This window comes from Ciconia boyciana, chromosome 11, assembly GCF_034638445.1.
Source record: "Ciconia boyciana chromosome 11, ASM3463844v1, whole genome shotgun sequence".
NCBI classification, from domain to species: domain Eukaryota; kingdom Metazoa; phylum Chordata; class Aves; order Ciconiiformes; family Ciconiidae; genus Ciconia; species Ciconia boyciana.
Genome location: NC_132944.1, coordinates 7,286,438 through 7,311,059, shown reverse-complemented (window position 1 = coordinate 7,311,059; position 24,622 = coordinate 7,286,438). Strand labels below are relative to the sequence as shown.

At 49.0% G+C, this 24,622-nt stretch overlaps 1 protein-coding gene across 7 annotated transcripts in view; it reads left to right on the top strand.

Annotated features, from left to right (window-relative positions):
- The window catches only part of POC1A (POC1 centriolar protein A), a 116,794-nt gene that overhangs the window by 6,057 nt on the left and 86,115 nt on the right, over window positions 1–24,622 (top strand). The window contains exons 1-2 of one of the 7 annotated variants that reach the window (XM_072876530.1): window positions 19,914–20,401; window positions 22,698–23,255. The exons of 4 other annotated variants lie outside the window; for them this stretch is intronic. The gene's annotated coding sequence lies outside the window, so the exon portion shown is untranslated. Of the gene's footprint in view, window positions 1–19,913; window positions 20,402–22,697; window positions 23,256–24,622 lie in introns of those variants that run through there. 2 more of the 7 variants (XM_072876532.1, XM_072876533.1) reach the window with 2 other exon arrangements.

Below are 24,622 nucleotides of genomic sequence, written 5' to 3'. Positions count from 1 at the left end.
GACCAGCCAGGACAGCTGGGATGGGAGGTTTCTTGGGGTACTGTGACCCTGCTGGCAGCCTTTTCTGCATGTAGTTTATTTGACCTGATGGTTTTGCAGCTGCTTTGAACACCATTCCAGCTGAGATCTACGGGGCTAGAGGACTCAAAGGAGCAAGTTGTCTCTGACTTGGTATGCTAAGCAAACCTAGTCTTGTCAGGTGTTGGCTTGGGGTGGTGGTAATGGTTGGAAAAGGTTTAATGTGTTGTTCTTGTATCTCCAGGAGACGTGGTAAACAACCTGGAGTATCTAATGTCTTTTTTCAGGAATCCCTCCACTTAATCAGGCAAGATACACGTGCTTTCTCTTGGAAATGCACATTGTCCCAGCCCTGGACGAAGAAGAGAAAAGTTGACGCTAGGAAATGTCCTAGAAAGAGGTGGAAGTGCAAACTTTGCATAACAAAAATGTTGAAAGGGATCAGCTGAGAAACTAAGACTGAAATGGCAAAAATACCTAGGGTTAAGTCATTCCCTTTACTTCCATGCCCGGTTTCTCATGTCGAATTAATTGTAAGAGCAAACCAAGGGAGAGTAGAGGGTTATTGCTGGCTTAGCATTAGTGATGGATCATGTGATTGACCTGTGTGCTATGGTTTCCTATAGAGCTCTGCCAATCTTACAGAACTTTTACATACATTAGAAATTCTAGTCTCTTCAGACTTGCAAGTTGCAGCACTTTGCCCAAAAATTCCTTCAGCCATCCCACAACCTGCTAGGAGAATTAGAGTGTAGGTTTAGTTTTTTTTAAGTACTTCCAATCTTGATTTTTAAAGACCTCTAGTCTTGACAAGTCTCTGCTTTGAAGTTTACCTTGAAAAAGCAATTCAGAGTTCATGTTCTCAACAAGTTGCATCTTGTTTCCAGTGTGAAATTTGATAATGTGTTAATTAAAAAAAAAAAAAATTCAATGTTAGGACAGGAGACCTTTCCTGAGACATCCCCCTCTTAGCACTGATAAGGGATGATTGATAATGTAGGGAGAAAGTACTGAGCCATGTGAGAATGTGGTGTGGAGGGGTGGTGGCTCTACGTGGAGAGGTGATTTGGGGTGAAGGGAAACTGATTCTCTCCAGCCATCGGTTGCACCAGCAAACTTTCAGATTAACTCCACTGCACAAAGCTATTGCTGGGATGCTCGGGTTTAAGCGGTCCCCAAAAGCCCTGATGACAGTTATGTATTTCTGTTGTTTGGCACTTTGAAGTCTGCAAATACAGTGCAGCTGGCATGCATTATTTCAGTGTTTAACAAGTAGAGGGGTGGTTGGGTTGCCTTGCCACATTTTTCCCCAGCCCATTCACTACTTAAAGGTTAATTCTTCTGCCTCTGATGGGGTGTGCTGAGCAATCTCTGTGTCTGGATGGGTGTGAGGTAGGGGTTTTTTGCCAAGCTGCATTTTGTGAGGCAAGGATGTCTTGGAAGAAGCAGTTTTGGGGAGGGATGTCATGCTGGGCAACACACACTTACTAGGCCAGGCTCTAAGATATGAAGCAGACATTCATCCTGTCCAAACTGCAGCAGGAATGAGACCCTGTAGTGGAGGGTGGGGTACCTGGGAGGGGGGCAACCACCACTGCAGCCACAAAACCGGAGCCAACAACTCTAATACGTGAAGGTGTGCAAACCCCCTGGATCCTTGTGCTATCTAGTGCTGAAATCCTGAAGGGTCTTCAGGGCTTGCAAAGTGTCTGGTCTTGCACTTTGGCTGGAGGAGGGAGAGAGGAGGCTGGTGCTTGCCACAGCAAACAAGTGGGCTGCTCTTCTGTGGATGAGCGAAGGGGGCAAGCTCTGGGTTCCCTTGTGAGCCTTTGGGACCACGCATTGCTCCATGCTACCTGTGCTCTCTGTACTACTGACTCAGAAAGGTGATTACCTTTCCTATGTGTGTCAGCTTGGTTCCCAAAACTGCATGTCTCCTCCATAGCAAAAACCTGTCAAGATATATTTACCATGAAGGATGATGAGATTTTGAGCAAGTAACTGAGATTTAAAGCTCCAATTACAAGAGCAAATAAACTAGAGCTGCTTCCTAAGCTTGTGTTTTAATTGGAAGAAGTGATTTCAGTACATCCTTCCCAAAGTCCTTGTACTGTCTCTTGGGCTTGACAGCCAGTGACCTAGTTTTCATGGAGTGATCTCGTGGCGGTGCGGTCCCTCACCCAGCTGCACTTGGATGAGGGAGAACAGTGCATGTGTATGGTGATGGTGCATATGCCTTGCGTTTGATTGCTCTGCTTGCTATTCAGAGTTTACTTGGGTAGAAATACTGTGTTATGTTTACTTGGCAGCTTTTCTCCTTGCTACTTATTCTGGTTTAATTGTATGGAATCATGTCTGTTCCCTGGCATGCTGTCATTTGTGTATGTTGCTGAATACAACGCTTTTGGGGGTGGTAGTGAGCGCAAGTGACACCTTAATAAGGGTCCCTGGAGACATGGCTTTAGTACTAAGCTGCCCCCATCTCCCAATAGTTGTCAGTTTAGGGCTTATTAGTCACACATCCCTCCTTTCAAACAACTATTTTTAATGCTCCTGCTCTGTGCTGAGTCCTCAGAAGCCCTGTTAGGTTTTGCCATCTTTGCTGATGGTGGCCGCTTTTTAATTGCTCAGGTAGCAGAACCAGGACTTGAAAACTCAGTCAATATTATCTCAGCTTATCTCCCTGTCACCAGTGGATTTAAGCAGATCAAGACATTCACAGGGATCATGTGTAGATGCAAAACACAGCTAGCTGTAGAGGCCAGGGCAGATCACATGCACCTAGACTGTTCTCCCAGGTGTCAGCCATCCATGCCCTTGCCCTCAGCCGGTCTCTGCCACCCTGCTGCCAGATGGGGTCTCCGCTGTCATGGTCGGGGACAGGTGTTTCTGCCAAGTGAACAACCTGTTCCTGCTGGCACACGACCTCTCCTAACTTCAGCTGCAGTGTCAGGCCCTTTTCTACACTGGCCTTGATGCCCCTTTGCAGCACCCGTGTCTCAGCCTGTGACTGCCAGCCCAGCATGCTAATTTAACCCTCTGTGCAAGCTGAGGCAGCGCATGTGGAGAAACTGGTATCTCTTAGCCTCTCCCAGAAGAGTCAGGGGAAGAAGCAACTTGGGATAGCACACCCCGGCACAGAGGGGTGTGGGGGAGAAGAGAAGGGCTGCGGGTGAAGTGCAGTGCAGGGAGCTGGGGCTCAGCTGTCTAGCAGGATTTGGTATGGCTTGTCTGCTGGAGCCCCATTGCTGCCTGCCCCTGGGCTGTTTTCGATCCCATCTCTCTCCTGTTTCATGGTTTATGTCAGTGTGGTTTGGGCAGTGGCTAGTGAACAGGCTCCAGGCTGCCGTCGCTTCCTTGGAGGAGATGGGGAGAGCCCGGTGTGTCTGCTGGCTAAAAGCTTGGCAGAGAGCAGGCTGGGCAAAGCAGCTGCTGCTGCCAAACGGGATTTTGCCCCCAAACCTCTGGGCAGGCTGGGGTCTGGCATTACCCCTGGCCTGCTTCTGGGCTTAATGACCTACCTTATCTGTCATGTTCCCCATGGCAGATGGGGTCTCTTCAGGATTAATTAAGGATCATAACTGTGACCTAGTTACCAGACTTGCACTATTGTTACTGGAGCTCTCTGAGTCATCAGGCTGTTTGAGAGAGCTTCTTACCCTTGTCTGCTCTGGTTACTCGCTCTGTATATCCTTCTGGGACTGACTCTGAGAGCCAGGCAGGATTATGTTGCATTCATTTCTCTAATAGATTCCTGCCTTACCCTTGGGTAGGTAGCTAGCTGGTTCCTGCTTGCAGTGCACCAGTCAGTGTAGGGATTAGATATGCTGGTTTACATCTTTTGCAGCAGTGTCTCCCATTTGAGAGGGGGATCTGAAGATGGGGAGAGATCAGCTGCAAGATTAGAGAGGATGGTGCTGGAGACAACATCCTGAGTCAGTCCAGTTCTGTGCTGCCATGCCTTAAACCATACTGATGCTGAAGGGATTTCCCAGGGTCTCTCTTCTCTTGGCTACTCAAATCCTTCTCATTTCCAGTTTGTACTTTATTGTAGTAAGCCTTTAGGAATGCTCCCCATAAAGGAGCAGAAATGACTAGAGCTTGAAAAGTAAATTGAGTTCAAGCTCTTCTAACCCTGCTTCTTGCCTGCCAGATTTTCAGGCAGGGCACTGTTCCAGCTGGGGACGACTTGGTCTTTTATTCCTGTGGTCTGCAGACCTGCTACAACCATATCCTTCCTTCGGCTGGGGAGGGGTTGCACCACAGGGATCATGGAGGGGACTTGTCCCCTTCACATCTTCCTGCTCTCTCCTTCCCTTCCTTTGCTGCTTGTTTGATGAGAGCTCACCTTGCCTGGTGGATTGAATCTCACGCAGCCGGGCCATTGCACAGGCTCACAGCCTTGTGCGCAGGGGCTGCATGTGGCATGTTTACTGTTCACATGAGGAGGGTTTATGTTCCTGAAGCTCCCCTTGGTCCCCCATGGAGCTGGTCCTTAGCTAGCCTGATGTTCTGCTCAGGGTCTGATCGTGTCCCCAGTGGGATCCCAGCAGCTCCCACTGATTTCAGACAGGAAGAGCACGAAGGAGGCTGTTGAGTGGGACCCCTGGGAAACAGTGCTTCACTCTGTCCTCAGAAGCACGCGCAGCAGGGGAACTGCTTGGCTTTTCTCCTCTGCCTCAGAAAACATCTCTTGTGTTCCAGTGACCTGCTTATTATGTAGGTCATCATCAGCTGGAAGGAAAAAACAATTTCAAAAGTAGGAGAAATCTAGCAGGGTTCCTCCACTGAGTAGCTCTTTCTGGAAAAGCAGGGAAATTGCCCTGGGGGAGGTGGCAGGCAGCGTGGCCTGCTCCTCTTCCACCCAGCCTGGGAAGAGTAGTTGGAGAGGGGAAACTCTGCTGAGATGGAGGGATATGCGATACCCTGAAAACAAGCAGGTGCAGTGTGCCCTGGGATGGGGGAACAGTGCATTAAGGTAGACAATAGGGACTTGACTTGAGTGGTCAGGGTTTGTTTGTCCTTTAATGATTTTCTTGGGCTTGGTTTTGGTAATTAGGAGGTTGTTTCTGCTGGTCTTACCTTGGTCATGTGTCTGCACAGCGGAGACCTGCGCCATATGTGCTGGAGGAGCAGTCCCTGCTGGGAGACAAGACTGTCCCACCAAGGGTGAAAAGGTGACACAGAACAAGCAAACACCTCTGGATGCCTAAGGTAAAACTGGGACCCAACCCAAAATTAATCTCAGTGTCATGCCAGTGCCATTACCCTGAGGCTGCTCCAACTTTGCTTGTACCAGAGCTGACATCTTGTGATACCCACTGAGAAAAGAGAAAGCCCTTAGCGTAAACCCCTGACTGTAACCTAAGCAAGGGACAGATTTCTCTGTGAATAACAGGTTTGGTGAAGTCCGACATCACTCATACTTGCCTCTGATGCAGTAACTCTTAATACCCATCACTGTTCTTGCTTCTCTCCCGAATCCCCTAAATACCAACTGGGCTGGAGGCACTCTGTGCCCTGGCTACTTCCCGCTTGGGGAAGTGTGTGTGTGTGTGTGTGTTTGCTGGCTGGCCAGCCAGCAGGCAGCCCTTTCCTTAGCAAGAGCACAAACGTGGCTCCCCACTCTGCTCACTGAGGGATTTCTCTTTTCCTTCACGTGTACACGTCCATACACGTGTCTGTGACTGGACTGTCCTTCCTCTTCAGCATTTTGATCATGGTGGTTTCCATTTAATATATGAAGATGTCTCCACAGATCCCAGTTCCCCTGCCTTGTTGATCCTTAGCCAGCACACGGAGGGTCATCTCTGACTCCTGGCCCACCAACTTGGTGAGGCTGAGCAGTGAAAAAACTTTCTTCTCCAATTTTAACCTCCCTAGGGGATGTGCCCACATATTTGTTCACCTGCTAGGTGAATCACACATTCTCCCACTATCTGGGCAGACTCACCAATGTGCAGCAGGGCTGGGAAGGGTGAGACAAAGTGGCTGGTGGTGGATGGTGGCTCATGGGTGCTAGTGCTGGAGCTGCTGAGCCTGGAGCTCGGTGGCCAGGGGAGTTCTGCATTTCCCTCTGCAACTCGGACAAGTCAGCTGCAGCTCTGAGACAGTCTCATGAGCTGCTCCTAAGCCAAGTCCAATTCTCACTTTAGAAAAGAAGGACTGTCCTTTTCTGAAAGACTGCTAATCTCTCTCCTAAACTACTGGTTTTGTGCAAGTTAGAGCTCGGTGGCTTCCCAGGGCAAGGCCTGTTGCTTGTAGCTTATTAGCTGTCTAACCCAAGGGTAGGCAGTCCTCGTTGTCTCATTACACCACAGTAGTCTAGAGTGAAGTCGATGTAGGAAGCAATACAGCAATGAAATTTTGAACAGAATGACATTTTTTTCACCTACAGTAAAAAGACATCTCCCATGCTTTGTGCACCCAAACGGAGCAGAGCATTAAGAAAGCAGGCAAGCAGGCATGTATCTTAGCTGGAGGCACTGCCATGTGATCTGCCAGTGTACCACAGACAGCTTGGAAGTCTTACTCAAGATATAGGATTAGGGTAAGTTCATAGCACAAGATTTTTCAAGTTAGACAGGGGATGGGTGCCGTGAGGCTGGGATTGTCATGTTTGCTTGGTGGATCCTTGCACAATGAGGCTGCTGTGTGCTGTAGACAGCAGAGTGCTGGAGCTGTCATGTACTTGTGGTGAGAAGGTTGAGGATAGCCTGTTATCTTTGCTTGGATGAAGGGTTTGATTAGAAACTGTCTCATAAATGTGTGGTTATTGAATGAGTTGCTCCTCCACTATGTATAAGCCACCTCCATATACACGCCAAGTGCATCTGTCCTGGGCAGGCATGCAACTGGTCTAAAGTAAAGCAGATGAGCTTTCCTCATCACAGGCTTTTCCTAAGCTTTTTCCAAATTGCTCCCTGCATGGAGCAATTCTCCAACAATATTAAACACAGCAGTAGGGTGAGTCAAGCAGATCTTGTCAAGGCTGCCCTACTTTTTCTCTTTTTGGTTTTATTTTAAATCGAATCCACTGTGTCACAGGGCACAGTGCTGTTCCCAGCACGATTGGTGGCAACAAATAGCTACCCAGGAATGGTATGTATTGTGTGGTAGCTGCGGAGAACCTCCTGTTCCCAACATCTCTGGCCTGCCTGGGGCTTGTTCCCATGAAATTGTGGAACTTAACTAAAGGATGATTGGGCTGTGAAAAAATAATTTTAACCACCGATTAACTGAGTTTACTTATGTGTGTCTCATTGTCTTCAGAAGTTGGTGAGGCCATAAATTTAGCCAGATGGAGCGTCTAACTCAAGTTCTTAAATGTGAAGCAAGGCAACCTGGTGTTGTAATGAACAGTGATGCTTTCCCGAGGGAGTAACGGGTGTTATGGTCCAGATATAAACCAGTCCCGAGGTACTGGAGGGCAGGTTGAGACCTATGCAGGCAGGCTGGGGTTCTTGCACCTCCTTGGAAAGTATCTGGTGTTGCTCTGGGTAAGAGATGAGGTTAGGCAGCCCTTGAACTTGACTTCTTGAGTTGGAGGTGTCAGCAACTCTGCCTAGCCTGGGGCTCTGCACAGCTTTCTGTTGCGACAGCACATCTCCCATTTGCTCAGCTTTGCTTAGCTCATATCAAGATAAGTCTTGATGTTGTTTAATGCAGGTTTTCATCCAAACCATGGGACAACAGTTTAACAGTTACTGTAGCCTCAGATGTTGCTGAACTATTGTGGGTAGTGGAAGAGCTGTACTGGAACATGGAGGGTCTTTAAAGTAAACACCAGCCTGGGTCTTGAATAATAATCAGGGCTGCTAGTGAGTAGCTGTCCCACCAATTACTTGTCTTGCAAGCTTCAATTGTCCTGTGAATGAAACAACCTTTATTTGAATTAATCTCAAAGTAGAGGGTGCTTGAAGGAGCAAAACCCCTTGGCTGTTCATGCTGCAGTGAGCTCACTGCAACATGGGCTTGCTCTTTCCTGCATGCCCCCCACCCTGCCAGTGCTCAGGTCCTGGCTTCCACCTCTGGGGTGCTGCAGTGGCCCCAGCCCAGACCTGGGCTGCCCAGGGCTGGAGTGAGGAGCACAGCTGGGCCCTGCTGGGCAAGAGAGGAAGGACGTGGAGATGACTGTGCGCCTCTGGATGCATGTCAAGGGAGGTGAGGAGGCAGGGTGAGGTCACTGGAAGCTCAAACTGATGGTCTTAGCACGCTCTTCTTTCTGCAGCCTGCAAGCATATCCTAGTAGCCTCTGTCCCTGTCCCCGCACTGCCCCCTTGCTCACACGATATTTTCAGACACTGAGTAAAGCAGGTAGGATACCCTCCCCACTAAGCCTTCATCAAGAAGAATGAGATGGTGTAATTACAAACAGACAAAGCCTTAAGGATCACAGCCCCCAGTAAGCCACTGACGTCTCTAGTTGCTCAGCCCAGTGTGGTCACTGCAGCTTGGAGTGGGACCACTCATGGAACTGGCTTTACAGCTCTCTTGTGCTGGGTGAAATCATGTTGGGGTGACAAGAAAATAGACCAGTGTCCCAGCATGAATCAGCCATCCATTTATGTACAGCTACTGCTTCTCCAGTGGTACCAGGCAGTCCTGCAGGGTGATGGGCTGCAAGGATAAAGGACTGACTCTCCTCTTGTGACAGGAGGGTTTATGCTAGGCAGTTGTGGCTGGCTACTGTTTGTGAGAGAAGAACAAGACTCCAGATTTGGACTGAAGAGCTTCCCTACTGTCTGGGCATTCAGGGCTGAAGATCTGGTAGCTAGATCATGACTGTTCAAGCTTTTTGGTTTGGAGGTTCAGGCTATATCTCTGGGAATTGAGGGGACAAGGCTACAAACAAGGATTTTCTCATTTTATGCTTTTTCAGATTTGGTATTGCAATTTTCTTGCATTTTAAAGGATTTTTGGTAGGCTATTATATGATTCACTATTGGCTTCCTTTTCCATCTGTTTTAAGCTGAACTTCATGATGGCACACGTTGCTGTGGTTCTGCTGACTGCCTGCCAGCGGCTTTGAACATGGTGGCCATGCTTCAGTTCAGTGAAAAGCTCAAAGAACAGTAAAGCTTTTAAAGGTCCCTGAGGGATCTCTGAAACCACATAGCCAGTGGATAGGGACCTTACAATACACTGACCAAGAAAGAGGCTGTAGCAGACTCAAACCATAATAGCCATAAGGAAAAAAAAAACAACCCAAACATGCAGAAACTAATTATCCAAATACTAAATCCATGAGGGACCAGGTTTCCTTAGGTCTGCTGTTGATGGAGCTCCTTGCATGGCAGAGGAAACAAAGTTGCTCACAAATTAGAAACCAAGCGAGTGGAAAAATTTTCTGGATTGCCTGCAACTATTTGCCAGCAGTGTAAGGCAGACAAAGGTTAAACATTAGCTTCTATCTAGTATCTTCTGTACTTTTTTTCACTTGCCCAGTGCTAATTCAGTGTAGCTATCTGGAGGATGGGATGGCATGCACAGTGCTGGGAGGAAGAGGTGCTTTTCGGTGAGTATATAGCGTGAATATCCACCTTTGTGGGATATCCTGCCAGGCCAGGGCTGCTGTTGCCAGTTAGACCAAATGTCACGGAGCTGCCGGAGCGAACATGTGCTGCTGCGGGACTCTGCCTCAGGCAAGGTGCTACTCACAGCAAGCACGGGCAGGAGGATTTGGCCTTGGCATCCAGGGTTGCTTCCTCCCTGGAGTTACCCTGCTGCAGTCAGTCCCACTACGTACAATGGTATCGTTGGACAAATGAGAATGAGGTGATGACTTAGCCTGTGTTATAACCCCTGCCCGGAGTTTCTCCAGGCCCGTCAGTTATGAGTCACTGTTTATTTATTTGCAAAATGCATGCAATCAATATCAATACAGAGTAACACTATTACAGATGCTGGTGTTTGGACATCAGGCTGTGTCTGCAGAGCAGAGACAGAGTAGTTGCACAATCTGTGTAGGAAGTCACCCACTCCTAAGAAAACCAGTCAGATATCTCAGTTTGTCCACCTGACTAATTGCTTTAGCCCAATGCCCTAACTCTCTGTGGTTGCTTTTACTATGTAAGGGGTTTGATTTTCCTGCTGCAAAGGAAAATTTCCTTTAGCATGCATGGGCTTTGTATCATCTTTCCACCCCCTCTACTGCATAAAAGCATTAGGTCAAAAGCTGTAAGAGCATCACATCTGCACAGCTGTATTTCACTTGAGAAGGGAAGGGGTTGTATAAAAGATATGTTTAACTTAAAACAATTTAATGAGTTTACTAGTGATTTTTTTTTAATGCTAAAGCCTCCTCTCCGCGGTCTAAGCCCAAAGCAACTATTGTGAGCGCTAATATCACCAGCAGAGCAGCAACCATGGCTCAGCTCAGGGGCAGTGTTTGGTGCTGTACCACACTGAACAAGGACATTCACCTGTGTAAGAGCTTATGCTGTGGGTGGCACCAGGAACCTTTAGCTTATAAGTAGGTTATCTGGAGGTGAGATGAGGGTACATCTTTATAGCAACAAGGAATTCTTCCTGTAACTGTGCAAGAAACAAGAAACTGTGCAAGAACAGTTGCAGTAAAATCATGCTTTTGCTGTTTGGTTGAAGTTGTAAGAACAAGGCAGCCCACCCCAGAGGTATGGCAGAAAATCTGCTCTAGCGTAGTCCTGAGCTAAGATAACGGGCAACAGGTAGGTGCAAGTAGTTGTTGGGCTAGCACAAGAGAGTTGGGAGTCTTTGTTTATAATTAATGTAAATAAGCCATGATGATTCTCATACTCCTCTTCTTTGGGTCGTTTTTATCCATGACACTAGTGATTGCAACGTCAGCATGACTAATCCCATGCATGGGACGTCTGTTTCGTCTGAGGTTAGACTGTTTGTTTGCACAGTGTGTTGTAATACTTTACAAACAAGAAGTAGAGCAGCCCTGTGTGGAGGTTTCTGCCCTCTTTGGGGATGGTGGCCTGTCTTCTGCTCAGGCTCACAAGAGACAGAAGGAAGAACTAAACGCATGAGACACTTTGAGAAACAAGCCTGTAACATCCTACACCACCAGGCAAGGAGACTTTGTTTTCACAAACAAAATTGAGCCTTGAATAATTGCATCTTGGCTGACTGTACGTGACAAGCAAATCAGACCAAATGTCCATCCAGCTAGCAGCAGACACTAAGGGAAGATGCTGGCGTGCACTATGCTCCTGGCAATCCCCTGAGCCAGAGGATACAGCCCAGAACGTAAAAGTGCTGGTGAACCCGTTCTGCATTGATCTGTCTAACCCTTTACGAAGTTGCTTGGTTTAGATCCAGAACTTGGCAATGAGTTAGACAGTTCTGTATCACTTGGAAATGAACTTCCTTCAAAGAAATTAGTGTTATGTGTTCAATGTCAGCTGCACTTTCCTGCCCTCTAAACTGTAGGATAGCATATCACACTGTCATAAAACTTGCTGGTCTTTACAGCTCACAGTTTGAAAGGCATAAGGTTTCATTTTGGCTAAGTATCCTGTAATGTCAACAGCTTGCATTTCTGACATCTTTTGTTATGGTGTAAGTAGTTATGGCAACTATGTTATGCTGGAGGGTTTTTTCCCTGAAGGTCAGGACAGCTGCAGATGAAATAGCCTATCCCTCCTGTGCCAGTCCCTTACTGTACCTCTGCAATTTCTAATAAATGTTTGCTGACTAGAAAAATTACCCTTGGAATAATTTGACAGAACTAAATGCTGCCAACCCTAATCTTTCAAGAAGTTGACTTAGCAAGTGGGGTCCTTCCCCTCTGCCTTCTGGTTATGAGCCTTTGTGGTGCACCTAGGTTTGCGATGAGGACCATTCTGCATAACTAGGAAAACAAAACACTAGATGTTCTTAGCATGAAGTTCTCCTGCCCCCTGAAATCGGACACTGGCTCTCTTCAGGTGAATATAAAATACTGAAAGACATGTAATAAAGATAACAGGAGTTAGAAACAACTGGCCTGGCACCTCAGCTCTAATTATAACAGTGTTCAGCCACTGCCTGCACTTGGCAGAGGTACTGTCTTCTCTGAACAAAGCACATAGCTCGAACCAGTGCTTGGCCATTCTCCAGTGCCTGGTTTAGTGCGGCACTTCTCTGGGCAGGCAGCGCCTTTCTCGTGCTGGTTCTCCAGGGAAGTCCCTCACACAGGACAAGTTTCAGTGGATCACTTCCTCATTCTGCTCTTCTGCTTCTACTCGCACAGGTTAGAAGTTACCACGAGCTTGAAAACTGGGCGGTAGCCATGCAGCTCTTGAACTGGTGTAAGTAAGAATGCAGCTATGGTGGAGGCTGTGGAGCCTGCTACCATCAGCTGAGGGTCTGGTCCTTCTGTGCAGTGATGGTTATTCAAGAAACCAAGCAAACCCTGAGGAGCAGTTGAGTGTGATATTCCCCCTGTTCTCCTCCTGGATGCTTGGAGCATCCCAAAGCCCAGCAGGTATTTTCCATTCAGCTGTGGTAGCAGGCTGTGTAGATAAATACCTACATATTCAGCAGGCTGAGCAGGAGGGTTTGTGCATGTCTCTGTTTAAGCTGCTCTCGACTTTGTAATGTTCTGCCTCTCCTTCCCACATGCTTCCTTCTGTGTTTCAATAAAGCAGGATATGGCATCACTTTTGGTTTTGTCTTTGGAAGAGTAAACAAAACAGAAGGCCAAAAGCCACCTACTTAAAACACATTCCTCTGCTGTGACTGGGAAGAAATCTCTACTTCAGATACAGGCATCCACTGTTTGCATTGCTCATCCTACTGGCAGGGGTTATGGGCTTTGTCTGCCTCACTTGGTTGGAGCCTAACCTATTTTTGAGATTCCTGATATGCTGTCCCTTCCTCCCATGGATCCTGGGTTCCAGCTGCTTCCCACATCTCCAGGAGTTGATAAAAAAGATCTCGTACAATGGGTCAAGGGACAGTGATAGACAAGAATGCTTTTGGTCTTGATAGGGCTTGGTTTATCTATCAGGCATGTTGCAGACCTGGCATTGAGCTGAAAGGCAGAGGAATGTGTGTGCTTTCCAAGAGGGATTAAACCTGACCAGAAATGCAGGACTGGGTGACTTGGGGTGGGAAATAAATTCTTCTGAGAAGGCCTGGGGTGCTGCAGGGGACAGTGGCTTCTCCTACACCTCAAGGTGACTCAAAGCAGCACATCTCAAACTCACTGCAGCTGTAGTGCCTCTTTTTTTTTTTGACTTGTTTATCTCCCTGTGACAACCAGCTCCTTTCTTCCCCTTTCTGCTTTTGCAGGAGAAAACAGAACAAGTTGCTTCCTGAAGGTAGAGATGGGAGAGGTGGCTGCGATCAGCGGGTCCTGGCTCTCCACCCCAAAGGGTTTGCCCTGCTGCCAGCAACTACACGTTGCTTGCTGTTCCTTGGCTTGTGTGAACACTTGGTGAGCTTCACCCTCGGAGCAAGCCTAAATTGCAGAGGATATTCTGGAGATAAAGTGAAAGCCAAAAGCTGAGTATGGATACTTTTCAAGGGTCAGAATGTGTTAGGAACTGGCTTGTTAGTTGAATCTGTGTTTTGGGTGGAGGATTCACATCCATTTGCAAAAGTCTGAAGCTAGATAGTGAAATACCCTCTGCTCCTTCCATTTCCCAGCACTTAATGCAGTATTAAAACTCTGTCACAGCATTTTGAAGGACTCATGCTTAGATATAAACGGTTCTATAGAGGAAATACTGTACAGTAATGTTTGTGCTGTTCCCTTGTCCTGCTGCTGGTGAATCTCCCTCTGTTGACAAGCTCTTCATTCATTGGCATGGGAGCAGCAAGCCTGCTTTTAGCACTGTTTCCAAACTTAGCCAATACTTAGAACAGATTGTTAGAGAACAGTAACCTGGGACTGCTAACAAGGTGAGCTCAGGGGTTGTTCTGGGCTCTCAGCTGTCTGCTGTGGGTCTCTGTCGCCTTAGAAATAGCCTCCCCTGTTATAGAGCTCACAAAATGCTACAGCCAGCCTGCCGAGAGAGAAGCAGGAGCTCAGATACCCGGTACCGTAGACGGGTCCTTTGCATTGATCCTGCTGGCATGAAGAGGGTTTATGCCACACAAAGGCTTACTGCAATGTGTTTCAACAAGGGAAACCCTTTCCCCTTGCTTGGCAGAAGTATTCATAGCCCCTTTGAAAGGTTAGTTTGCTACCAGGGAGCTTTTCCAGCTGCAGGACAGATCTCAGGGCATATGAGGAGTCCTTGTTCACAGATTTTTAAATGCTGGCCTGAAGGAGCTTTGTCAGTATTGTGGTAGTGCCTGGAGCATTGGGTCAGTATAGCTTATGTTGAACACATAAAGCTGGCTCAGGAAAAACTGTTGCCAGCTCTTCAAATCTAGAGGGTATTTCAGGGCAAATTTCTTCATGCACCCCCTTCCCTTTCTCATCAAATATAAGAAACAAAATGCAAAACCCAGTTAAACTCCTCCAGGGCTAGAGAAGCCAAAGGATGAAGGGCACAATGCAGCTGGTGCCAGGGGCGGGGGGGAGCACACTGAAAGGTTGGAGGACGTCATGGCACCACATGCCTGGAGCATGACAGTGCCTGGTGGCCGTGACAAAGGTTATGACAACCCATATCAGGCACAGCTTGACTGTCCTGGTGTGCTGGGCTGGGCTGAGCTGTATGCTGAGCTCCTCCAAAAGTGTCCGTGCAGCTCAGAGGGAAAGATGCTGATCTTTCACCAGCCCATTAGGCTTCTCTTGGAGCAAAAATACTATCAGTGCCTGGGGAGACTAGAAATTACTGCTGTGCAGTCATGCAGTGTTCAGAGACAGGAGTATTTTGCTCGACTTTTAAAGAATGTGCAGCCAAGGCTTGTAAGATGTTTCTCCAGTGAATCACAAAAACTTCAGAAATGGGGGCACTGGGATGCCCAACGCTGCAGCTGTCCCCACTCCTCCCTGCGGACCCTGTCCTGGATGCAACTGGACACAGCACGGTCCTCTCATAGCCTACAGCCGTTCAGCACAGCTTTATTGACTTCTGGGCTCTCGAGATCAGACCTCTCCTTTACAGAAAAAGCACCTGATCCTGTAGAGAGGGTGTTGATTTAAAAGCTTTACAGAGCAGGATTGATTTTGTTGCCTTTGTTCCTACATTTGAAAGAGCAAACCAAGGAAAGGGGGGGTTGCACACCTGTTTACATTTCCTTTGCACAGCCTTCATAGTGTTTTACTTCCAGTTGATCCTACGGAGCAGCCCCTGGGAGACTGTGGAAATCTGGGAGGGGAGCATTGCCTGGGTGCACACCTGTTCCCTTGCAGAAGCAGTGCTCTTCAAATCACAGAGCCCTTCTCTGTCTAGAGAAGAAATGGGCAGCAAACAGGAAGATTTCTATTTTCTTACATTCATTCAGCTGGGGAAACTGACTTCCCCACACTGCTGGACAGCCCAGAGAGAAATAAAGGGGACTAGGAGGGACCTAGTCAGGGTAACGCATGGGGAAGGTGAAGCACCGTCTGGATGAGGAGGGAGCCCACAAACCCAGCACTCCGGACACTGGCTGCAGCCCCAGCCCTGCTGCTTCCCACTCTCTGCCAAAGGCTGTGAAGCAGGAGCTCAAGAGCCACCAGCACAGCAAAGACCGTAAGGACGTGTCTGCAGGTGTCAGAGGTGCCCAGCAGGAAACCTTCCCAAACGGGGCACTGGGATGCCCAATGCTGCAGCCATCCCTGCTCCTCCCTGCGGACCCACTCCTGGCTGCAAGCGGACACGGCACGGTCCTCTCATTGCCTACAGCCGCTCAGCACAGCTTGACTGACTTCTGGGCTCTGGAGTCCCACCACCGCTGGCTCTGGGAGGGAAAAGCAACAAGTGCTCTTCAGCAATTTCTCCTCTGGCTGCTCCCTTCTGCCAGGGCACGGGTGCCACCCTGCGATGTCACCGCCATGTGGCACGGGTGCCACGGTGACATTTGAGAATGTCCCATGGGAACCTGCAGTCAGCCAGTTGGCACCAGTTGGCCTTCGACTGGTGTCTGGAAGGACCAAGCCTGGCTGGCCAGAGCGATGGTTGCAGAAGAAAGGTCAAGCCCAAATGAGACTGGATGGCTTCAAAAGGAGCCGTTACCAGCTGAAATCTCCTCCTTCTCTTCCTTGGACGAGCTGGGGGAGTCGTCAGGCTCAGCTTCTCCTGCCTCTCCTGAGTGGGATGATCCAGTAGCTGGGGATGCTGCTGTAGGAGCAATGATGGAAGAAGAATCTTTCCAAGCTTGGAGTGATGACAGCGCTACGGAAAGAGACACTCCTGCTTCTTCCAAGGAGAGCGCTGGCAAAACCGAAGACCTCTCCTTTCTCAAGCAGCTCTGGAAAATTGCCCATAGCAACGAGTTTCAGTCCATTTGGTGGGTTGATGATGGAGTCTTTGTTGCTGTCAATGAGGAGATGTTCAAGAGGGAAGTGCTGGCAAGAAGCAGACTTGGGAGAGTTTTTGAAATGGAAAGCACAGAAAGTTTCCATCGTCAGCTCGACCTCCATGTGCTGTGCAAACTGCCAGAGGTGTCTGATTTGTCTGACTCCAGGGATGAATTTCCAGTGGAAGAAGCAGATGCTCCTGCTTCTAGAAAGGTACATCAGTTCCTCTGCACAGGAACTGGTGGGAGAGACTGATGTTCAAATCAAATAAGCCTTGGCAACAAAGGAGATGGGGATGGCCATAAATGTCCTCACCTTCATTTCTTTCTCAGGGCATTTCTCAGGTGAAAAGCCAGGGCTGGTGATGGCTTAGCAGAACTGTATTGTCACGTTTGAGACAGCCCGAGCTTGAGGTTTCCAATGCCCCTGAGAGTCCTTTTCAATACCCACCTTTGTCTTTTGTGATCAAAAGCCTTAGTTCTCGTACTCTTGGTTTTTTTCCATGCAGGAACTGGTGGCAACTCACTCTTCTTTGCATTGTTTAGCTTCTGTGCTTCCACTACAACCCCAACTTTAAGAGGGACCATCCCCAGCTGCTGGCAAGGTGCATGCCAGGAGTGGGATGCAAAAGGAGAGCCCCGGCTGCATTGCGCCTGGATGCGGAGCTGGAGGAAAGCGGCCCCTCAGGAAGACACCAAGATCTTCAGCCTGCGTGGGGAGCCACTGCTGGGGGGGAGAAGGAGGTGTTTGCACCAGCTCCACCGCAGGACACACCAGCGTCTCTCCCTCGGAGGTCTCCACCAACAAAGCTCTGGGCTAAAGCACCTCCCGGCCTCAGCAGCGCCCAAACCCCTTCCCAGGCAGCTGCTCCCCAACTTCCTGACCCTGCTGGAGCGGCAGGCTGGGAGAGCTTCTGGGCTGCCTGTGCTGGTTTTGGCTGGGGTAGAGTTAATTTTCTTCAGAGTAGCTAATATGGGTCTATGTTTTGGATTTGTGCTGAAAACAGCGTTGATCACACAGGGATGTTTTCGTTACTGCCGAGCAGTGCTCACACAGAAGTCAAGGCCTTTTCTGCCTCTCACCCCACCCCTACAGCGAGTAGGGTGGGGGTGCAGAAGGAGCTGGGAGGGGACGCAGCTGGGACAGCTGACCCCAACTGACCAAAGGGCTATTCCATACCATATGGTGTCATGCTCAGCATATAAAGCTGGTGAAAAATAAAGAAGGGGGGGACGTTCAGAGTGATGGCATTTGTCTTCCCAAGTAACCGTTATGCGTGTCCTGGTTTCAGCTGAGATAGAGTTCATTTTCTTTATAGTGGCTGGTGTGGGGCTATGTTTTGGATTTGTGCTGAAAACAGTGTTGATAACACACTGATGTTTTAGTTGTTGCTGCACTGGTCAAGGACTTTTCAGCTTCCCATGCTCTGCCAGGTGCAGAAGAAGCTGGGAGGGGACACAGTCAGGATAGTTGATCCAAACTGACCAAAGGGCTATTCCATACCACATGATGTCATGCTCAGTATATAAAGCTGGGGAAGAAGAAGGAAGGGGGGGACATTTGGAGTGATGGCATTTGTCTTCCCAAGTAACCACTACGCGTGATGGAGCCCTGCTTTCCTGGAGATGGCTGAACACCTGCCTGCCCATGGGAAGCAGTGAAGGAATTCCTTGCTTTGCTTTGCTTGCGTGCGCGGCTTTTGCTTTACCTATTAAACTGTCTTTATCTCAACCCTCGAGTTTTCTTACTTTTGCTCTTCCGATTCTCTCCCCCATCCCACCGGGGCAGAGTGAGCGAGGGGCTGCGTGGTGCTTAGTTGCTGGCTGGGGCTAAACCATGACAATGCGTGATGGAACCCTGCTGTCCTAGGGATGGCTGAACACCTGCCTGCCCATGGGAAGGAGTGAAGGAATCCCTTGTTTTGCTTTGCTTGCCTGCGTGGCTTTTGCTTTACTTATTCAACTGTCTTTATCTCAAACCATGAGTTTTCTCCCTTTTACTCTTCTGATTCTCTCCCCCATCCCATTGAGGGGGAGTGAGCGAGCGGCTGGGTGGGGCTGAGTTGCTGGCTGGGGTTAAACCACGACAGTGCCCCATCCCTGGCACCACCACCCAGCAGCCAGGCCCCAGCTGGCCTCCAACCTGCTGCTCTGCACCGCACCAGGCTGCACCTCCCGCACCACAGCTGCGGCCTTTGGCACCAGGGCTGGGCTTTCCCACCTTCCCCCCGTGCAGCCCGGCGCAGCGGCTGGGCTGGTCCCCTGGGCTGGCCTCTCACCCCTCTGCAAGCCCTGGCTGGCACTGCCCGTGCTGGCAGCAGCCCTTGCCATGGCCGTGCCAACGCCATCCCACAGCCAAAGCCCAACAGCCCCACATTGTCCCACCTGCACCTGCACCACTGACGCTGTGGCTGCAGGTGATGGGGCTGCACCTGGTGTGGCACATGCTAGACAGAGAGGAGATAGCTGGTACCGAGTTAGTGGAGACTATTAGCATTATAAATAAGTAGAGTCCGATAGTTAGTAATAAATGGAGCCAAATAGAGTTGGTAATAAACTGTTTGAACAATAAACCTTTTCCAGTTGTCCTGTCCTGTTTGGACAGGACAGTGGAAAGCACTGTTCTTAGATAGTTCTGTGGCTTTAATGTTCCCACTTGTCCTTTAGTGGCCTTAGCAAGACAGACATCCAAGCACAAGCATGCACCAATATCATGGTAGCGCCAAGAGGTCCAGCAAAGCCTGAGCTCCTGTTGGCACCGCACAGAAGAGCAGCCAGGCGCCTCTTTCTCTCTCTGAGGATGAGATGTTGGAAGGGGAAATGATTCGTGCAAGGAAGCAACCGGTTTGGGTGGTGGGCAGTGGGCTGCACTGCCTCTCCAGTTCTGTCTGCCTCAAACTGGCTTGGAAACACAAAGGACCTCTGTCTGTCCTCTCACACAGTTAAATTCACTGCAGAACGGTCTGGCTTTACTAACTCTACAAGCTGTTCAGAGAGGGGAAAGAAGCTGCAGGGGAGATGGTTAGGTGGATGCCACAGTTAATGCTGGTTGGAACCAGGGCTGCTCTGACTTTCTGCAAACAGGTGCATCTTTCCCTTCAGCTTAGAAAGGCAGCAAATGCAACAGATACTTAGTTTTGTTCTGTGGTCTGCCCTGGTCACATTGATCGGCCATTCCTCTCCACAGCCTGCAGGAACGGTGTGGAAAGGAGAGCAGACCACCTGGGGTCTTCAGGAGGTGCAAGGCCACTGGGAGTGTAGAGCTTTAGAAGATGGACCAGACGGTTGCGTGCTTGCCTGTGCTGACCAAACTCAGTGCGGTCAACAGGAGTTTCTCTACAAAGGTCGATGTCCTCCTGCCCACTCTGCTCTTGGCACGGCCGAGGGTGCATCTTTTGGCCCTTCCCATGTAATACTTTGCATGGAAACTCAATACCCTTTAGCAGGGGCAGACTGATACCCTCCTCTAATCTGCAGAATGAGGATCTGGACTTTGGATATTTTGGGACAAAGATTTTTGACAAGATTATAGGCTTAAAAGTTAAGGCCAAATGTGATCCAGCCCAGTGATCAATGTTGATGGGAAAGCAGCCTAATGGAGAGAGATTAAGAACTTGAAGCATGCTCCTCTAGCACTGTTCACGCTGATACTACCTTTCTGGTGGTGCTGGACTGTGCAGCATTACCTGCTCTGGCCAGGCCTGCCCCAGCGCCAGGGTCTGTGCAGCAATGCCCCTGCTGGGTGCAGATGTGGGGTGCATGCCCCACGAGTGAGGAACTCCATGTCCCAATGGTCTCAGCTTCACTCCTGTGAACTCAGCTAGCATTTTCCTAGTACCAGCCTCCGTGCACTTTGGGTTCTGCGTTGATGCAATCGTGAGTTCAGCGACGTCTGAACTCCGCTCACCCCTGCAAGGCAACAGCAGAGAAGGTTCAGGGACTGAAAGCAACCGCCTGCCCTTGGTCAGCAAGATCAGCAGAGCTGGGGTCACCTGTACTGGGAGACATTTTAAAGGTGGGTTTGATCTACATTCGTGTAACAGATTTGAAGATCTTACAGTGGCTTAAGACACTAGAACCAATGTAAGTGGTCAGAGACAACTTCGTAGATGGCTAGAAAGGTGCTGCTCAGATTCTGGCTGGATCCAGCTTGCCAGGATTTCTCACTCCTGAATCTTTCTCCTCCTTTAGGCCAGTTCTGGAAACTGTAGGCATGTATGACCTCCCTTCCCTCCACCTCTCTTGGATGGCTGAAGAACTGTATAGCTTCACACAGGGAGTGGCAGTGTATTCCTCTGGCGCTCCAGGATATGTCCTGGTGTCAGTATGTCTCTGTCCCCTCATCACCCTTCCCCTCATCACTTCAGCTATACGGATGAGCAGTGAAAGTAGTACAAATCACCTGCAAAGACAAGGCAGCAAATAAAATACAGTATTGCTATTAACAGGGTGCTTTCTGGCTCTCTGCTTAGCAGATGCTTTGGATCTGAGACAGACAAATTTTCTCTTAGTGGCCCAGGCAGCTCCAGAGCCCAGGCTCTGCCGACCCTTTGCTTTACAACAGCAAAGCACCCCTGCAAGCCGAGTGCTGAGGAGGGGTGATGAGCTCCGCCAGCCCTGTCAGCCTTTTCCAGTTGTTGCTATAATCAGCTCATGTCACCTTCCTCCCTCTTTTCAAGGGTCTGATAACAAGCACCTAGGATAGCCAGGTGACCTTTGGCTGAGCTTCCTCTTTAAACTCCTGTAGCTTTTGCTTCATTGCCTAGTTGTTACGCAGCAGTAAAGATCTGTTCCGATAGCAGCAGAGTCTGCTCCCCTCCCCTTTCCCCTCTGACTGACACAGGATCAAAGCTCTCTGAATTTGCGTGAACAAATTTGCATTTAGGTCAGTGAGAGATTTACTTGAGGAAAGGATTTTTTTTCTCTCCCGTCTTTTTCTTAACTCTGTAAGAAAGCAAAATAAGCACAAAGGCAGGTGGGAGAAAAATATTGTGAGCTATAAATAAATGGGTTTGGCACACATGGCAGGACGAAACCATTAGAGACAAAATCACTGATGTGGCAGCAAGCTACATCTTCAGCTGATGTAAAGCAGCATGTCCCCATGGAAGCAATAGGACCATGTCATTGTCATCAGCTGAGCTCCTTGGTGGACCTGGTCCCCTCTGCAGTGCCCAAACTGGCTGCAGCGGCCTCCTTCCGCAGCAGCAACGAGGGAAGTATGGACAGCAAGGCTCTGGACTACATTGATCTTCATCTGCAATTTTTGGCTCCTTGTAGCTGTCTGCTTAGGCTGCCTAAATCCCTGCTGTGCTCTCTGGATGCAAAGTGGCAATAACAGGGTGGCTGTCCCATGCCAGCTAGTTGGGCTGACATGCCAAAGCATTGCAGGGTTGGTTGGTCAAGGCCCCTGTCTCCATCTCTAGGGCATATTGGGATGGGACACAAAACAGCTGTGGAAGACCCATGCTGGGATCATGGTGGTCAAGGAGATGGGATGACCTTGTTCTGAGTGCTGCTAGCAACTGGGAGACCTGGGTGCAGTTGCTGGTTCCATCTTAGCTTGTGCGCATTGCCTTGACCAACTCCACATCTCTCGGTGCTTCCTCTGTAGATGGCAAATACTTCTTCCCACCGCTGTCTCTTTGAGAACCTCAGCTTTTCCAGAAAAACAGTCTCGTCATGGCTTTCTGAAGCCTAGCACACTGTCCCCCGGGCTGGCATATTCTTATAAGTATGTATAGAGACTGGTGTGCTCAGCAGTTTAAATATTAACAGGACACATGACACCTGGGGTTTGCAATACAGAAGTGGTAAACATTCAGTTTAGTTGCTAAACTTAGACCTGCTCACTCTAGCAAGAAGTTCAGGGCTTTCTGAATTGGGCTTGAAGTCAAAGGTTAGCTGTAATTTCATGCAGGAACGACCTACCTGAATTCTGGGTGGGTCTGATGCTGTGCAACAGCTTTGCTGCCCAATGTGGCTGCGTGCTGCCTTGCAGCATGTAGGGGCTGCAGCCCTGGCAGGGCTGGCAATGCAAGGCCCTGTCGTTACGATAGAGGTGGCAGATCCTGGGGCTTTTCCTGATTCATGGTCATACAAATAACCCCAGGGAAGGACTTGCTGAGAATTACTATATAATGTCTAGGTTGCAAGCTGGGAAGTGGTATTTGAAAGAGGCCAGCTCAACGCTTTTTTCACCCAGAGTTATGGTAGTCTTAACAAAGAAGCTGGATAGTTTGGCATGATTCATCTTCAATGAAATCATGTTGCATTTTATCCACTTTTCATGCTTATTTCTGTATCTTTAGAAAACTGAAGGCTAGACGAGGCCTCAGCCTGCCCTCAGGTGGTCATCTGAAGAAAAGCAAGAGTCACACTCCTGGCCGTGCCTCTTCAGCCGGTGGTGACACCGCGGTGCTGCCGTGGCGGGGTGACAGCACATGGGCTGAGGTCCATCTCCCTGGCTGGGGCGTTGGAGGGGGCAGGCTCCCAGGGCCACGGCTTCTGAGGAGTGGGAAAGTCCCGTCCTGCCCAAACCCAGGGCAGATAATGCCACAAAGACGTTCAGATGCTGGGACAGAGCCTGACCAGTGCTGCCCTGGCCAAACTGGGCTATCTGGAGACCCCGTCCTCTCCACCACAGGACCTGATGTGTGCCCGTTGCTCCTGAGGGTCCTTTTTTCCCAAAGACCTTGGCATGAATATTCTTTAATTATTCTTCTTTTGACATTTGTTCTGGACTGCTGCAGGTGTGAATGTCTCGCCAATGGGCTGCTGTTTCCTCCGGCTGTTGGTGTTATGCAGTGGCACCCCAGGGCTGAGGACTTGGCAAGTGAAGTAGTATCTGCTACTGTATCATCTAAAAGGTGGGCTGGGTTTTTTTTGGGTGGTGGAATCCTTCAATAAAAGCAAATGTTCCCATTTCCCACTTTTCTAAGTGGGAGTGCAACCACATGTTTCTGACTTCATATTTCTCTAAAACGGGTTGTACAAGGCTTCTTTAGCACCTTGGGCATATTTAGCATCTTTTCCGTGTTCTGGTTTATTTCCTTGCAAGGAAATAAAAGCTAATAGCCAAATGCCAAAGAATTTCATGAGGAACAGATTAAGCGATGCTGGAAACTGGTTCAGATTTATAGATCCGAGATCTGTAGCTTTGTGGGCAGAGGGGCTGTGCCTGAGGGTGGTATGTATCTCTTCAGATCCAGTAACTCAAAGAGCTGGGGGAAACGGAGAGCTTTTTAGACACACAAACACCCTTGAGCCAGCAGACTGTCGACCATGGGATGGCAGCGCAGGGGGGAGAAGGACGGACGGCTTCCCTGAGAAGCACAATTCATGGGATTGTGTTTATGGCTCCATGGCAGCCTGGATCGCACCAGTATTGGTTTGTTGTGGCCATGAGGGACGTCAGTAGGCTCAAGAGGCAACATGTAGGCAGTGAATGCAGGCTGGCAGCGGCATATGTAGCCTCGCACCGATGCTGACCTCAGCGTGGATTTGTGTCCTTTTCCCACTCGCTGGAATCTGGCGTGGAGGTGCTGGGAGGTGCAAGTGCTGTCCCCAGGGACTGATCACAACTGCTGTGGGTGCAGCCAGCGCATACTAAGACTGGCTTGATGCTGGTGGCTGATTTAGGGGGAAAAAAGCTGCAGCTGGCGGTGGGAGAGGTGTGTTCAGACATTGCCCTAAGCAAAGCATCCTGGCAGATAAGGAAAAGGTTTGAAATTGTCAAGTGTTCCACTTGGCTCTGCTTTTCCTTAAGAAAGCAAATGTTTTTTAACCCTGCATGAAGCAACTTTTCAGTTAGAGTATTAATCTTAAAGAAGAAAAAGGAAAAAAGCTGTAAAAGGCACAAATATGCATTTAAACAAAATACACAACCAGTTGCTTTCTGAGAATTGGAGAGCTTGATTGCTTGGGCTGATTCACATTAGGGAAAACTTCTTTTCCTTTTTTTGCTCTCGATTAGGAGTGACAGCAAAGTAATTTCTGGTCCAACTGTCTTTTAAAGACAGTTTTAAAGACAGAAATCTGTCTTTTAAAGGTTCTTACTGCTTGGCTGTGCTCCCGGGAAGCACCGTGTTAGAGCCCATCCACTACCCTTCACCATAACAGGCAGTTTTCAACAACAAAGCCAGACCTGTGTAAATTGGAAGCGGTTTGATAACGCTGGAATGAAAGCCGGAGGATTCCCCCTGTGTTGAATGAAGCTGTCAGTTCCTTAATAACT